The sequence below is a fragment of the Tamandua tetradactyla genome, chromosome X (assembly GCF_023851605.1).
Source record: "Tamandua tetradactyla isolate mTamTet1 chromosome X, mTamTet1.pri, whole genome shotgun sequence".
NCBI classification, from domain to species: domain Eukaryota; kingdom Metazoa; phylum Chordata; class Mammalia; order Pilosa; family Myrmecophagidae; genus Tamandua; species Tamandua tetradactyla.
Window position 1 is genome coordinate 5,728,138 of NC_135353.1, and position 13,682 is coordinate 5,741,819.

A 13,682-nucleotide genomic window follows, 5' to 3' on the forward strand; every position below is an offset into this window, starting at 1 on the left:
AATATTCTCTCAAGAGACTGCAGTTCGCTTAATTATTTGGTTATTTCTGGAAATCTGGAAGGTCAAATTTGTTTCACTCTTCGGCATGCTGTGGTGTGGCGGAGCGTCTCGGCCATTCACACTTGTCCTGCCCCAGGCGTGGCTTTTCGAGGAAGCAGAAACCTCTCCGATGCTCTCCATGGGCTCTGCCCGAATAGTCTCGAAAAGGATCTTTTTCAGGGCTTTGGGTATTATACCCAAACCACGTATCGTCATTCCGGAGGTGACAAAATAGGTATTTTCAGTTTCTGTTTCTTTAATTGCTGATGAAGGGAAAGCATTTATCCCACAGGTTTATTCATTGTGTATCTTTTTTTTGTTTTAATTGTCGGTTCCTAACCTTTATTAATTGAGGGCTTAGTGTTTCTCTGGTGCATTTGAATAAACTTTATACTCGAAAGACAGTGACAATCTAGCATATTTCTTGCAAATCATCTTAACCTCCTTGTTCTTTGCCTTTTGATTTTTTTCATGCGAAGGTGGACAGTTTTCTGGCTCACGGTTTTTGGGATTGCTTTAAGTCTTCCAGAAGCTCTTACCGCCATTTGAGAACTTTATTTCTGGTGTGTGGTTGCATTTGTTTTTTTTTAAATGCAATTTTATTGCAGTAAATTCATATATCATACAATCAACCAAAGTGTACAATCAGTACTTCACAGTATCATCATAAAGTTGTGCATTCATTCCTAAAATAGATTTTTGAACATTTCCATTATTCCAAAAAAATAAGAACAAAACTTAAAAGTAAAAAAGAATACCCAAAACATCCCACGTCCCTTATCGCCTCCTATTACTTGTTTATTTTTTTTAACCTTGTTTTTACTCATCTGCCCATACCCTGGATAAAAGGAGCATCAGACACAAGGTTTTCACAATCACACAGTCCCATTGTAAAAGCTGTATCATTATGCAATCATCTTCAAGAATCAAGGCTACTGGAACACAGCTCAACAGTTTCAAGCACTTCCCTCCAGCCACTCCACTACACCATACACTAAAAAGGGATATCTATATAATGTGTAAGAATAACCTCCAGGATAAACTCTCGAGTCTATTTGAAATCTCTCAGCCACTGACACTTTATTTTGTCTCATTTCTTTCTTCTCCCTTTTGGTCAAGAAGGTTGTCTCAATCCCTTGATGCTGAGTCCCGACAAATCCCGGGGATTCTGTCCCATGTCTCCAGGGAGATTTACACCCCTGGGAGTCATGTCCCATGTAGTGGGGGAGGGCAGTGAGTTCACCTGCTGGGTCGGCTTCGTGATTGCATTTTTAAGGTGTTTAACTTTTTAATCCAGATGTTGGCAAACTTTTTTCTGGAAAGGACCAGAGAGTCAATACTTCAGGCTTTGGAGGCCACACAGTGTGTCACAGCGACTCAGTCCATCCAGGGACCATGCTAAGAGAACGGGCGTGGCCGCATGCTGATAAAACTTTGGTCCTTGGGCCACAGTTTGCTGACCCCTGCTTTGTCCATGGGAAATTTGCCCTGGAGCACAATAGGAGGTGACGATATAAGGGACATTATTTTCCAGGTTGCTGACTCACTGTCGTGATTTCTCGTATTAAATAATCTGCTCCCTGGCGCATTCGTGACGCCTCCATAGCAGGCACTAATTCTGGTATGCAACAGGGGCTGTTTGGGGGCTGGCTGCCTGGTTACTTTGTGCCATCTGCATGTTCCACCCATAACGTGCCTTTAATTCTTGTGACTTGTGTCTTTTAATACCTGGCAGGCAGGTCCCACCTTGTGATCTTAAAAGCAAACGCCTTTTCATTTCCTGATTCTTCCAGGGAGCAGGGGATCCATTTGGTGGAGGTCGCCCCCCCTCGCCCCTGCCACCACCACCCCCTCCTGCCCCCAAAAGCAGTATCCGGTGGCACTTTTCTCTGGGCTTGTCCAGGGCTCGGAGCAGGTTTGCCCTGGCAGAGATGCCTTGGGCGGGAGGGTGCCGGGAGGAGGGCAGAGGCCCGTGGCCGAGGCTGGCCAGTCGGCCCTGGGAACACCAGACACTCCTGATTAGGAAACAGAAAAGCAGAGCTGGCCTCTGAGTAAGAGACATCCGGGTCGGGAAGTCGCTGATGGCAATCTCCGTTCGAGCAGGCTTCCGTCTCTTTCCTTTTCTCTTCCAAGGCCCATCTTGTGCTACCCCCAAAAGAAGGTGTTGGAACCCTGGCCAGCGCGCTCACTTCCCCCCATCTCCTGGTAAATCCACCAGCCCCGAGCCCGTGCTGACACCCCGTGTCCTCCCCTCTGATGTCTCCACGTGGGACCTGACAGCCAACCCCGAACCCGGTGTGAGAGGCGTGGGGCAGCGGGCTGTCTGCCGAACCCCTATTCCCACGGAGCCCGGGCGCAGGGGGTGATGGTGGGCTCCCAGGAGGAACAGGGCCTGACATGCCACCTGCCGGGTCGGGCCCTCCCTGCCCCCGCCCGGCCCCTCAGCCCCATCTCTACTTCTGGAACCTGGGCCCCAGCTCGGGGAGGGATGACCATGGGCCCTGGGGCTCCTGCCAGCGACCGCTGCCAGAGGGGAGCTGCCACCACCTGGCGCCCAGCAGATGGGACCCGAGGGCCGCTGGGCTGGGGGCTGGGGCTGGGGGCAAGGTTTCCATTCTCACCCTGGCCCCTTCCCCGGACACCCCTGGCCAAGTCCTACCCAGACCTACGGTCTCATCTACCCACAGGGGTGGGGCCGGCAGTGGGCTCCAGGAGCTGAGGGAGAGGTCCCCCCAGAGAGTAAGGCCCATGCGGATGTGTGGGTGGATGGGACGGGGTCGGGGCTCCAGCTGGGCCCCTGCATCCTCCTCCCTTGTCCTTGGAGAAGGACCGGCGGTTGCAGCACACACCCATTGCGGGTGGCGCCAGGGGCCCCTCGTCTCCAGGTGGGGGTGGGGTCGGCCCCAGGGTAAGAATGGAGGGCGAGTGAACTCAGCAGAAAGCCCTGGGGTGCCCGCGTCCCCAGCCCCAGCCTGATCTGCCCCTTCCCAAGGGGGGAGCATTTGCAGCACCCCACCCCCGGCTCTGGGCCTCAGCGGACATGTGTCCTTGGCAGGCCAAGCACGAGAAGGGCCGGAGCACACGCGAGGGGCCAGGCTGGGCTCACGACAGGCCAGGGGCAAACAGGGGACTTTCGCACAGACACACAAACCTAGTGATGGGGTGAGACTCAAAACCCCACGTCGTGAGCACAAGGGCGCGCCCTGATGTGAGAGCAGCTTCCCACCTCCGCAGCACCCCCCCCCACCCCGACCCCTGGAGCGCCCTGAGCACTGCAGGGCTTTTGTGACACCCCCGTCTGTCTGAGTTTTGCTAGAAACGGTTTTGCTGTCATGTACTGGGTCTTAAGGGTCATCAGCCTGGAGAAGTTTCTGGATCAAAGAAAGGCAACTCGCCTTGACTCCCTCTTTGAGGCTTAGCCGACCTTCTCTGTTCCACCTGGCACCCTCACTGCCACCCCTGCCCTCCGACCAAATGAATGCACGAGGCCATTCTTTCTAGGGTCTCCGCACAGCCTGTGAACGGGGTGGGGCGAGGGTGGGGAGAGCTCTCTTAGGGTCATACTCGGGGCCTCAGTGACATATTGTGCCTTGAGGGGACCTGATGGGTCCCTGCCTCTGGGGTCTGCCTGAGTTGTTTGACAGGTGCCCCGCCCCGCACCCTGCATCCCCTGGGTCCCTGGGACTTGAGGTGCAACTCTAAATTCTGGCCATGCCAAGTTTCAAAAGAAAGAAATGGATGCACGCCTCCTCTGTATGGAACTGGGGACCCCTGGGGCCAGGGACGGGGGTGGGGGTGCCTGGCCTCCAGGCCCTTTCACAGGCCCCGAGGAGATGGCCTCCTTCCCTGACAGGCCCCCTGCCCCCTTGACCCTGACCCCAGAGTCCCCACAGCCCAACCTGTCATCCCCAAGACTCAGGGCTCTTTCCGGCAACCAGGCTTTCCCCTGCCACGCCCCACTACTGGGCCCCCTGGAGCTGCTGTCCAGGAAGACACTGCTTGGGAACCAGTGCCCTGGCAGTGTCCGCACCTCGTCCCAGCCCCTCCATGTCGGGAGAACTCGGGGCCCTGGGCCTGCAGTGCCCCGTGGCCTCCAGCTGCCTATAATTTCCTTAATTACCTGTTCAGGCCTTGGCTCCTTCCGGGGGGACTTGGAGCTGGCTTCCGGGACTGGAAACTGGCAGGGCGGGCAGCCTGGTACCACGGTGAGAGCTGGGAGGTTTGGGGGAATTAGGTGCCCTGGCAGGAGTGGCAGCCTAGGAGCTGTTCCTTTGACTTCTACACAAACAGGGACCTGGCAAGTCTCTAAAGAGCCCTTCTAACCTCAGGTGGGGGGCCTCTGATTCCATCCCCAGCCCCTTTGGCTATGAGGATATGGGGGGGGGGGTGCTTGCAGGACCCAGCCTATCCCCGAAGCCCCAGGGCTTTGTCCCTTTTGGAACTGGAGACACACTCCTGAGGCCAGCCATGGCGTTTGGGGTCCACTGAGACCAGAAGCCTGGCACACCCTGACGGAAGGGGCTGCCCGTCACTTGCTCCCTGGGGCTCTGGCAGTTTTGAGCGCCAGGATAAGGGCAGAGGAGGGGGCGCGTGTGGGTAGCGCTGGGGACAGGAGGGAGGGGGTTGTTGCTGGCCCGGGCTCCCTGCAGCGCTCTCCTGGAACTGCTCGCCTGTAATTGGATAATTAGTGTCATTATGCTTCCCACCGCCCATGGTTGGCCCTCGCTCTCCTGCTCTTGCTGTCTTGCCTCCCCTGGCAGGAAACAAATGGCTCTTCTCCCTTCCACCCTGTAAGAGGCAGGGTCCCAAGGACACACCTCAAGGCCCCTTCCGGAAAGAGGGCTTCGGACTTCACTGCAGGACCTGAGGGTCACCCGGGGCAGGGAAGGCCCCCTGGGGGAAAGGCTGTCCCCACAGTGTCCCGTGCCCTCCTGGGCTGAGGAGCCACCCCGAACCTGGGAAGCAGCCCACGTGGGGCAGGCCCCTGGCTAAGCAGGTGGGGGGGGGGGCTCTGATCTGGCCCCCTTATGCAGCTGGTGGAGCTTGAGCCTGACCTCTGAACTCTGGGTCCCGCTGGGTTTGGTGAGGCATGTGGGGGTGCCCAGCCTTGGCCTCAGTGGGTACCCCTCCTGAAAAGCCACTATGTGTGCATGGTGGAGGAGGGCCTGTCCTCAGAGTGCATGCCAGCCCACCAAGGAGGAATGATGGCCCATGTCACATGAAACAATGGAGGCACAGAGAGACCAAGTGACTTGAGCTGCCCGGCACAGCTCTGAGTGATGGTGCCTGCATCCCCTAGGCCTGGGGTCAACAGGGACAGGCTTCCTGTCTGGCCACTTTGTTCTGATCACACATTCGTGGCTTTTCTGGGCAGTCACACGTATCCTTGGTGGAAGTCTGAAATAGAAGATTCTGGAACCAGACCACCTGAGCTCACATCACCCTCTCCTGCTTGCTGATTGTGTGTCCTCCAGTAAGCCCCGTAATCTATCTGTGCCTCGACTGCTTCAGCTCTAACCTAAGGATAATTCCAGCAAGGACAGCAGGCAAGGTCCAGGCACATGAGCCATCAGTTAAATCAACGTGCATTTGGGGCAAACGTTCGCTGCTGTCTAAACCGAACAGCACAGGCTCGTATCTCCCTGGGCTGTCCGCAGGCCGGGCCACGTCCTCCCCAGGTCTAAATAAGGCCCTCTGGCTCTCACGGTCTGTCTTCTCCCCTCTGCTATGGCCAGAACTTCTAGGGCAGCATGAAATGATTCAGGTGAGAGGGAGCTCAGCTTTGGACTATCGCCTGCCCCAGAGAGGCCATGGAAGCATGAGGAGTTGGTAGGTCATGGAAACTTCTGGAAAAGTCCCCTGGCTCTCCCAGAACCAGGGCTGGATTTTGGTGAAGAGTTAAGACAAAGCCTCCATGCCTGGTGACTGGGGCTCACGGCCCTCCTGAGCACATCTGAATTACTTAAGAGAGAGGTTTGATCTCTTTTTATTTTTTTCTTTTTTTAAATTTTTTATTAGTTAAAAAAAATTACAAGAAACACAAACATTCCCAACACATACACTCAGCAAATCACAATATCATCACATAGTTGCATATTCATCATCATGATCATTTCCCAGAACATTAGCATCAATTCAGAAAAAAAAATAAAAAGACAACAGAAAAAAAAGAAAAATTTTACAGGCCATACCCCTTACTGATCCCTTTCATTGATCACTAGCATTTCAAACTAAATCTATTTTAACATTTGTTCCCCCTATTATTTATTTTTATTCCATATGTTCCTCTCATCTGTTGACAAGGTAGATAAAAGGAGCATCAGACACAGGGTTTTCACAATCACACAGTCACATTGTGAAAGCTATATCATTATACAATCATCATCAAGAAACATGGCTACTGGAACACAGCTCCACATTTTCAGGCAGTTCCCTCCAGCCTCTCCATTACATCTTGGATAACAAGGTGATATCTACTTAATGCGTAAGAATAACCTCCAGGATAACCTCTTAACTCTGTTTGGAATCTCTCAGCCATTGACACTTTGTCTCATTTCGCTCTCTCCCCTTTTGGTCGAGAAGGTGTTCTCAATCCCTTGATGCTGGGTCTCAGCGCATTCTAGAGTTTTTCTCAATCCCTTGATACTGAATCTCAGCTCATTCTGGGATTTCTGTCCCACGCTGCCAGGAAGATCTACACCCCTGGTAGTCATGTCCCATGTAGACAGGGGGAGGGTGGTGAGTTTGCTTGTTGTGTTGGCTGGAGAGAGAAGCCACATCTGAGCAACAAAAGAGGTTCTCTTGGGGGTGACTCTTAGGCTTAATTTTAAGTATCCTTGACCTATCCTTTGTGGGGTTAAGTTTCATATGAACAAACCCCAAGATTGGGGGCTCAGCCTATAGCTTTTGTTGTCCACACTGCTTGTGAGAATATCAAGAATTCAACTTGGGGAAGTTGAGTTTTCCCCTGTTCTCACCATTCCCCGAAGGGGTCTTTGCAAATACTTTTCCACTCACTGATCAAATCACTCTGGGATTCATCAGGGCATCACCTGGACAAACCAACAAAGTCTCATGTCCTATACAAAGTTCAATGTACTTAAGGTGTTCAATCAACTATCTACATAAGTTATATTAGGAGATGCACTGGTCAAAGTACAGATTTGTACCAAATAAACATTTTTTGCTTTAGTCTCACACGTTAGTTGAAATTTTTAAATATTAAGTATCATCTATTTTCAGCACACTGCAGTAATGACATTCTTTTGTTCTTCCTCATGCAAAAATATTTTTTAAATTTGTACATTTAGTCACTATCGTTATACACTCCAGGCATTCCTAGATTACATCATCTCAATCTTTATCATCTATCTTTCTTTGTGATTTCATTTATGCCCCAGCCCTCCTCCCTCTATCATTCTCATATGCAGCTTCCTTCAGTGTTTTAACATAATTGTATTACAGTTAGGTAATATTGTGCTGTCCATTTCTGAGTTTTTATATTCAGTCCTGTTGCACAATCTGTATCCCTTCAGCTCCAATTATCCAATATCTTACCCTATTTCTATCTTCTGATGGTCTCTGTTACCAAGGAAATATTCCAAGTTTATTCACTAATGTCAGTTCATATCAGTGAGACCATACAGTATTTGTCCTTTTGTTTCTGGCTAATCACACTCAGCATAATGTCCTTAAGGACTATTCATGTTGTTACATACTTCATAACTTTATTCTGTCTTACAGTTGCCTAATATTCCGTCTTATGTAAATGTCACAGTTTGTTTAGCCAACTGTCTGTTGATGGACGTTTTGGCTGTTTCCATCTCTTGGTAATTGTTAATAATGCTGCTATAAACATTGGTGTGTAAATGTCCATTTGTGTCCTTGGCCTCGTGTCCTTTGAGTAGAGACAGCATATAGATGAGTCCTGTTTTTTAATCCATTCTGCCAGACTATGTCTTTTGATTGGAGAGTTTAATCCATTAACATTCAGTGTTATTACTGCATGGGTAGTACTTTCTTCTACTATTTTGCCTTCTGGATTTTATATGTCATATCTAATTTTCCTTCTTTTTACCTTTACTCATAGTCTTCCTTTCTACACTCTTCTCCACCCCTCTCTCTTCTGTCTTCGTATCTGTCTCTAGTGTTCCCTTTAGTATTTCTTGCAGAGCTGGTCTCTTGTTCACAAATTCTCTCAGTGATTTTTTGTCTGAAAATGTTTTAATTTCTCCCTCATTTTTGAAGGACGATTTTGCTGGATATAGAATTCTTGGTTGGCAGTATTTCTCTTTTAATAATTTAAATATATTATCCCATTGTCTTCTCGCCTCCATGGTTTCTGCTGAGAGATCTGCACATAGTCTTATTGGGTTTCCCTTGTATGTGATGGATTGCTTTTCTCTTGCTGCTTTCAAGGTCCTCTCTTTCTCTTTGAACTCTGACATTCTGATTATTAAATGTCTTGGAGTATATCTCTTTGGATCTATTCTCTTTGGGGTATGCTGCACTTCTTGGATCTGTAATTTTAAGTCTTTCATAAGAGTTGGGAAATTTTCAGTGATAATTTCCTCCATTAGTTTTTCTCCTCCTTTTCCCTTCTCTTCTCACAACACGTATATTCATGCACTTCATATTGTCTTTCAATTCCCTGAGTCCCTGCTCATATTTTTCCATTTTTTTCCTACAGTTTCGGTTTCTTGTCAGATTTCAGATGTTCCATCCTCCAGTTTTGAAATCCTATGTTCTGTCTCTCGAAATCTACCACTGTAGGTTTCCATTGTTTTTTTTCATCTCTTCTACTGTGTCTTTCATTCCCATAAGTTCTGTGATTTGTTTTTTCAGACTTTCAGTTTCTTCTTTTTGTTCTTTCTTTGCCTTCTTTATATCCTCCCTCAATTCATTCATTTGGTTTTTGATGAGGTTTTCCATGTCTGTTCGTACATTCTGAATTAATTGTTTCAGCTCCTGTATGTCATTTGAAGTGTTGGTTTGTTCCTTTTCCTGGGCCATATCTTCAATTTTCCTAGTGTGATTTATTACTTTTTGCTGGTGTCTAGGCATTTAATTACCTTAATTAGTTTATTCTGGAGATTGCTTTCACTTCTTTTATCTAGGGTTTTATTGCTGGATGAATTTGTTGACTATCTGTTCTTTGATATTCCATTCAGCTTTATCTGGACCTTTAGCTTAAGTTTTGTTTAACAGAGGAGAATTTTCCAGTTCTTATTTTCTTGTTTCTTGCCCTACTTGTGTGATGCCTTTACCCCTTCCCCACACACACTTAGGAGGGTCTACTTAGGTATTGTAGACCCCAGCCAGATTTTCCCAAACTGGCCTCCTATCAGGAGGAAAGAGTCACCTGCATCGGTTTTCCTTGAGGATGAGACCCAGCAGGCTGAAAGACTTTCCTGTGAAGTCTCTGGACTCTGTTTTTCTTATCCTGCCCTGTGTGTGGTGCTTGTCTGACTGCAGGTCCCACCAGCATAAGATGATGCAGTACCTTTAACTTTGGCAGACTCTCCCTGCTGGGGGCGCGGTGGAGACAGAGGAGAGGTTGTAGGCTGCTTTTAATGGCTTCAAATCACCAAGCCCTGGTGTCTGAATTCCTTGATGGAGGGATTCCACCTGGGTGGGGCTTCACCCCTCCCCTGGGGAAGGCACAAGCTCCAGATAAGCCCCCAAAAGAGCTCACTTCTGCCTATGCCTGGGGCAGTTGCAGCCTGAAAAGTCCTGCTGCTGTATCCAGAGGCAGTCAAGCCTTTGTAGATATACAGCCACAAAAACCTCTGTTTCCTTCTTTTTTTTTTTCCCCTTTTTCTGTCAGTCCTGCCCCCTTGGCACCGGGGCAAAAATGAGCAACCTCCGCTTTGATCAGGTTCACCTAAGCTGGGGGCCTATTTTTAGTAGTCAGAATTTGTTAATTAGTTCCACAATTGGCGTTTGATTGTGCCCAGTCCCTGCTGCTGGTAAAGTCCTTTCCTTTCCCCTATGGGAAGCAGCCTGTGGGGGAGGGGTGCTGGCCACCGCAGCTTTGGGAACTCACGGTTCTGGGGGGTGCTCGCAGCCTGTCCAGCTGGTCCAGACTGGGGTGCGCTGTGTGTCTGGTCACTGACGTTGCCCAGGAGCTGTTCTGTACTGTTTCTGGTTATTTAGTAACAATTTTTTCCCTATAGTTCCTGTTTCTTGTCGGATTTCAGATGTTCCGTCCTCCAGTTCAGAAATCCTATGTTCTGTCTTTCGAAATCTACCATTGTAGGTTTCCATTGTTTTCTTCATCTCTTCTACTGTGTCTTTCATTCCCATAAGTTCTGTGATTTGTTTTTTCAGACTTTCAGTTTCTTCTTTTTGTTCTTTCCTTGCCTTCTTTATATCCTCCCTCAATTCATTGGTTTTTGATGAGGTTTTCCATGTCTGTTCATACATTCTGAATTAATTGTTTCAGCTCCTGTATGTCGTTTGAATTGTTGGTTTGTTCCTTTGACTGGCCCATATCTTCAGTTTTCCTAGCGTGATTTGTTATTTGGATTTCACATGCCCAGAGCCTTGCATCTATGGCATCCTCCCGGCATCCATTAGTGAGGTGGCCCCAGTGCCCTCGTGCCATTGTGTCAGGCCCCGCCACGTGGGTGGGGGACTGGGTGAGGGGCTGGGGAGGGGGCCGTGTCCTGTCATCCTGGCTGCTGCCATCCCGATGCCAGAGCCGCTTGTGCCAGGAGGAGGGAGGAGGGCTGGGCAGGACGGAGCAGGGGCAAGGGGCGTGGGGGGGTGGGGAGGGAGAGCCTGTCCCTTTAAATCTGTTTTCTCGGGTTTGATTTCCTTCATTTTTCCCATCCCCCTGCCTCTACCAGCACAAGCGGTGGAGCCGCGAGAGCCCAGGAGCTGCAGTGATGGCGTCCCTGAAATATTAATGAGGCTACTCTCCGCCTCGGCTCCCTCCCGCCCTCCCTCCGGGCTGAATGCAGGCCTCGTCCTTGGAGCCCAGCTCTCCCCTACCCCGTGGTCACCGAGGTGGGTTGGGGCATGGGGAGGGGACAGGAGGGAGAGGCCCCTGCGCGAGGGGGAGGGCAGCTGCCAGGAAATCAAGGGTTCCCGGCTGCCCGAGGTGGACCCCGGCCACTGGCCCCTACCTGCCCCCCTGGGGTACAATCCAGGTCCCCAGGAGCAGGCAGGGTGTTCGGGGGTCCCCCACTCCCTGGACACCAGCTGCTCATATGGCCTGATCCCCGAGTGCTGGCCACTGCCACCCCAGCATCCGCATGTGCAGCCTGGGACCCGGGGACCCTGACCTGTGGGTGCCAGAGCAGGCTTGGGCCTCTGCTTCTCCCTCTGTGGGTTTCCATGGGGCCTGGCTGGCGTTTGGGGTACCTGGTGGTGGACACAGGACAGGGGAGCTGGTACTTCAAGGAATTCCCGGGGAGAGTCCTGTGGCCGAGCCATGGGTCCTTCTGGAAAGTGATCTTGTGCTGAGCGGTCAGCCAGGGAGGGGAGGTTTGCCTCCAGGAGGGCGTGCACCCAGGTGGGCCCCTCGATCCTCCGACTCTTCCCCCCCATCGGACCCTGGCACCAACGTGGGGACTTGCCCGGCCTTGGATGCCCCTTTCCCACGGTTGTCCCCAGTTTCCAGAGGGGGTGGGCAGAGGGAGCCATGGGGGGCGAACAGCCGGACCCCAGCAATGACAGTTGGTGGTGGGCTGTGGTTGCGATGGGGCAGTGTTTCCAGAACCCTCCACGGGGTTGATTCTAATGGGTTGGAAGCCACGGCATGGGTGCTGGCGCTGCAATATTGGGCCCCTTCCGTTCTCTCCTCTGTTGAGGCGCGGCAGGGCTGCCCCCACCTGGAGCAGGTGGCCAAGCGGCCAAGGGACTCAGTTTCCCAGGGTGTCTCAGGAGGGTCCCCGGCGTGTGTCGCCCTGAGTCACCTCAGGACAACTGCCAAGTCCGTCTGGGAGGTCCAGGGATGGAGCAGCAAAGGCGGAAGTACAGGGTCCAGGAGGCCACTCACTCAGGGTCCCCAACTGGTTGAAAGTCCCCCAGCACAGGGGAGCCGGGGCGGGTCTGGGCTCTTTCCACTCAGCGATGCTCGCCCATTCATGCTGGGGTGCGGGTGGGGGAGCAGATGCCGCCAGGTCCCGGGCCCCCCTCCGTGGAGGATTGTGATTCCATTAAGCCAATTAAGGTCTGAAAGATGAAAGAGCTCAGAAATGGGCCGTCCCGTGCCCTTTTGGGGCCCACAGACCGTTCTAGGCAGCCGGCCCAGAACGGATGGATGGGGCCACTTCTGCCCTTGGCTGTTTTGGTGGCGGCTGCTGTCCTGATTTAGACCAGGGAGATGCGAGCCTCTGCTGTTCGGTTTAGACAGCAGCGAATGTTCGCCCCAAATGCACGTTGATTTAACTGATGGCTCCTGGCCGCCCCCTGCCCTGTTGCATTGATGAAGACGAAGGTCGGCATGAGCATGTTGGGCCCCAGGCCTCGCTGAGCCCCCGAGGTTTGCAGTGACCACCCCCCACCCCACACCCCTCTGGGAGCGCAGCTTCCCCCTCCTGCAGCTGCGAGTGCCTCCTTCATGGATAAGGACCCCTTTCTCTCATTCGTTCCTCTGGCCCCCCGGCCCCATCCAGACAGGAGATTTCCTGGCGACCCAACAGCCATGCAGTCCTGGCGACAGGGAAAGACGTGGTCCCAAAGAACGCATGGGAGTGACCTAGGAACATGTTGCGAGGTGATAGATGCGGCTGTGAATTTAGGTTGGGGAATCGGCTAAGGGTTTCTGGAGAATGTTCCTCTTGACTCGAGACTAAAGGAATTCTTTGGTGCTTAAGAAATAGGTAGAGACAGGCAGAAGGCTGGGCGGGGTAGAGTGGGGTGAGTGGCAGGGCTGCTGGGACCGTGGCGGCAGGAGAGGAGCTGGAAGGACCTGCGAAGGGATGTGGCCTCTGGCTTGATGGGGAGGAGGAGGAGCTGCCAGCTGGGATTTTAGGAAGAACCTTCCAGTGCAGCAATCGAGGCAGAGAGAGGGATGGCCACCTGAGTCAGGGGAGGTGGGATGCCTAGTGTGGGGCAGACGGGACGTGGATGTGGTACGGTGCAGGATGAAGGAGCTGCCAGTCAGGGCACCAGGGAATCCTGTGGCAGGAGGGAGGGCGGCCCAGGCCCAGTGCCAAGGGTGCAGCAGCCCAAGCCTGCCTGCAGGCACAAGGAGCTCAAGGGCCGACTCAAGGGCAGAGAGCCGTGGTCAGAGAGGGGCACCCTGCTGGGGGGGGGGGGCAGGCCGTGGCCCAGCTGGCCCCCAGAGCTCTCAGCCAGACTCCAGGATGTGCTGTGCTTGCTGGTGGGTCCCAGGCTGGCCACCCCGTAGCCATCTTGTCCCCCGGTGTCCTCACTACCTAAGGCAAACCCTGGACCCCAGCCCTCCCTGCTAACTGCAGATGGGTCGGGGGGGCAGGCATGAGACGCAGCCCAAACCATGGGGACACCCAAGTGACCCTGCATCGTGCAGCCCAGGCTCCCAAGGAGGAGGGGGGACTGTGCCCAGCGGGGGCACTGTCACAAAACAAAGGTCCCGGGTGGGATGCCAGCCCAGGGTGGGGTAGGGGGTGGCAAGTGAAACTGGAGAGGACAAGCAGGGAAGACAGGCCAAA